The following is a 3956-nucleotide window of genomic DNA, read 5'->3' on the forward strand; positions in this document are numbered from 1 at the left end:
AATCTGATATCAAAATATAGAAAGGATAGGAGCATAGAAAGAAGAAAGGCAGAGAAAGGTTCTAGGAAGCCCCTAATGTCACCCGGACCCAAAGTTCTGAGGATCTGGAGACAGGAAGGAGCTGGTAATGCAAGAGACACTTGACATCAGAGGAGGCAAGATTCAGTGTCTGGGTGACTGTAGAAGACAGGAGGAGAAGTAAACATGATGTGGAGATTTGGAGCCTCTGTATTTCCAACTGACATCATAGGAGTTTCCATCAAAGCTCCCCTAGCTGCCACTATTGTTGGCACCCAAATTCTGCCTTCAAATCAGAGCCCGATCTTACAAGTGGACTGAACTCTGAGGCAGAGTTTGGGGGCCACTGGGTGTCTCTGGTGGCTGTTCTCATTGGAATAATTGTCAAGTGTTCTAACGGATCCAAAAAATAAATAGGACTTAAAGTAGACATTGATTTCTCTCTCCTGTTAGAGTTCGCACGTGTGAGAGCCCAAAACTTATATGGCAGCCTCATGTGTCTAAGACAAGGAAGGTTCTTCCCTTCCAGTCACTCTATTATCCTTATAGTGTTGTCCTTGCTGGTGTTCTCCCAGCTGGCTTGCTCCACTTCCTCCATGGTCTACGCAACAGGTTGGACGAAGGGGTAGAAGGAAATCATACTCCTTTCCCTTTAAGGATATGACCTAGAAGTTGCACAGCCCTTTAGCCAGAACTTAGAGTGTCCACACCCAGGCACAAATGAAATCTAAATGAAAATGAAATGAAAATCTAAAAGAAATGGAGTCTTGATCCTGGAGAACTCAGGTGAAAATCCTATTAATGTAAAAGAAAAAATGAATGGATATTGGGAAATTTGCCCGCAGTTACTCTTATGGAAGTATTTCACCTAAAGCAATAAATCACACCTTGTTTGAGCAGTGTGGAAAGAATGGCCCAAGAAAACGATGGTACCATTAACAGAAACAAGAGGAATGAGGAGAAAAACCAGCAAGGGAAGTAAGATGATTAATTCATTTTGGGAAGTTTAATGAACACCCCAAGAAGCATTGGCTTGGGGCCACCGAGAGACCTGGCACTGTAGCTCGGGGAGAGGACAGGGTTAGAAACCTAGGTGACAGCCAGGAATGCCTTCCAAAGAGACTGAGAGGATGTGCCTTATTCGGGACTATTCAGTGGGCTTCAGTCACAGTACTGGATGTTCCTAGACAGCCTTCAAAAAGAAACTCTAGTCCTACTCTCCACTCAGATTCCTTGTTCCAAATGGCACTGCGCTTAACCTTGGGAAGAAAAAGTGTTCCTTTTTTTCTATTGAGTCTGTATTTGAACGCTTGATGGACGACTCCTCCTTATTAAACAAGCCAGGACCTTCTTGATGCCAGTGCCTCTTAGCCTGTGTGTGCACATTGGTGGGAGAGAGGGAGCAAAGACAAGAAGGGAAGTGTTGAGAATTTCCAAGACACCTACTGTAAACACAACCCGCCTTTTTTTCTAGTCGTCATTAGCATTTTTAAGCATCCTGAATTTTTCATCCTCTGTTGTTTAGCCATCCATTTTTAAAGTGTTTGCATCAATAAGCAGGATCAGGGGTCAAGTGGACTGGGTGCCAGCACCTTCCTGGTGGCAGAGAAGGATCTCTGGTCAGCGGGCATGAAGGTGGCTCTGGAATATAAAGTGGGTCCCCTCTTCCAAGCTACTTGGCAAAATTCTAACTAAACTGGGGAGCCAGCAGTCCAACCATCTAGAAGATAGATGTAAATGTCAAGGGCTGAAGGAATGTGCACAACACGTGGCAAAAGAGAGAGAAAGAGTGAGAGAGACAATTCCAACCGACAAATCTGTGGTCTCTCAAAATCACAACTGCAAGATCACCATTTTGTCTGATGACATTCTGAGCATCAAAAGCTCAAGTTTTACATTGATTTATATTATATTTCTGTCCTGGAGCAAGATCAAGCATGTCATATAGGGTGTTTAGATTCATCTGGGGTGCAGGGCAAGCCAATAGTAAAATGAAGTCAAGGCAGTGCTTAAATGGTTTGGGTTTCTTGCCAGCCAGCTAGGGATAGGCAGCAGATAAGCAAGGCAATGCCCATTTTTAATAGCTTTGTGAACTAATGAGGCAAAAAGACTAAAGAGGCACCTGATGTCTTTGCCTCCAGCACAGAAGGAAACTAATATTTACTGAGTGCGTATTACATGTTAGACACTTTACATATGCTGTCTCATTTATCATCCCAACAATCCGAAGAGGTGGATTTTGTTATTCCTACCCCACAGGCCGGACACCCAAAGCTCTGAGAGGTTAAGTAACTTGCCCAAGGGCACACAGCTAATAAGTTGTATGGCCAGGATATGAGCCCAAGTCAGTCTTTATTTATAGATAGTACATAAAAGGGAGCAAATTAATCATAAAGGGAATACACCAGATTTCTTTTATTAGAAAGTGTTGCGTAAAATCTTAAAAGTAAGGTGCTTCTACAAAATGCAATGTCAATAGATTAGAGAGATTAAAAGATCAATATTTAAACTAAATGCAAATGGACTACGTAAGAATACAAATTGTATGTGGTACCACATTCGCTTATTAAAAGAAACATGAAGGCTTCCAGAATAACTTAAGATTAGAAGTCTGAAAATATCAAAGGTCAGTGAAATTTTAAAGCACCTGGAACCCTCATCCACTGCTTGGTTGGAGTATAATTGGGGATTTTTTTGGAAACCGTTTAATATCATCTACTAAAGCGAAGCGTACGCCTGTGCTCAGACCCACAACTTCGCTCCTAGGTAAATACCCACGACAGAATACGTGCGTGTGCCCTCCAAATACCCGAGCATTTCTAGCACGTGTATTTGCTATAGCCAACAACTGGAAATAACCCAAATGTCTGTTCATAACAGATGGATATTTCCTGGTTTTAAGGCCTTCCATGGGTCCCTGTTGTCTTACTGATCCAATCTCATTCGCCATTCCTATTAATTTAAAAGCTCACAGTTCCAAACAGGCAAGGAAACCTCACTGCACTGGGTCCCCACCGGGTGAGATAGGAAACCGTATGAACATGTTGGTGTTTCCGGACCCAAGGGCGGCCTGGGTCAGAGAATGAGGGAATGAGGACAAGACTTGGGAGACAGAATTAATTACCCTGGGAAGGTTTGTGTGTGTTTACGTTTCAAAGGGTAATAAAAGCTGGATCCATTCATTCTGTTCCAAACGGCTCTAACAATCCAGACCGCCACTGCTGCGATTTAAAGAAGAAAGAAGTCAATTCACAAAAGGGCTCGTAAACATGTAAGAATGTACAAGCTCGCCAACACTCAAAAAAAGAAAGAAAAATGCAACCAAACCCACTACCATGTTTTATCAATTTAGCAAAGAGCCTTTAAATTTTTTAATATCAAGTGTTGGAAAGGTAGAGGTAAGTTTTCTCACAAGCTGGGGACAGAAGGTACTTTGAGAATAAGTTATTAAATGTCTTAACTCACACACACCCTTTGTCCCCTTTTAGAATTATCTAAAGGAAGAAACAGTGGGTGTGTGATAATCACAACCCTAAGGGCCTCATCACAGGGTGATTTTTGATAGAAATGCCTAATAGTCCAATAGTAGAAAGTTGGTTAAATACATTATGGTATATCCACCCATTTTGAAAGGCTGTAGGAAAATATTTAATGACACGAAAACTGTTCACATTATTAAATGAAGAACAAACTATAAATGTTATAAGTATAACATTTAGCAAATGTTATACAACTTATAGCAAAGTATAAGAGTATATATGTATATACACATTTATAGAAAAACACTTGAAGTCTGTCTACCAAATCGATGATAATATGAAATATTTAAATTTCCTTTCTTCTGCTTATCTTTATATTCTAAGTTTTCTAAAATGAATTCTCATTACTGCTAGATTAAGAAAAACAATAAACATTATTATATTTAGTCATCTAAAGGA

The sequence above is a fragment of the Ursus maritimus genome, unplaced genomic scaffold (genome assembly GCF_017311325.1).
Source record: "Ursus maritimus isolate PB19 unplaced genomic scaffold, ASM1731132v1 scaffold_7, whole genome shotgun sequence".
NCBI classification, from domain to species: Eukaryota; Metazoa; Chordata; class Mammalia; order Carnivora; family Ursidae; genus Ursus; species Ursus maritimus.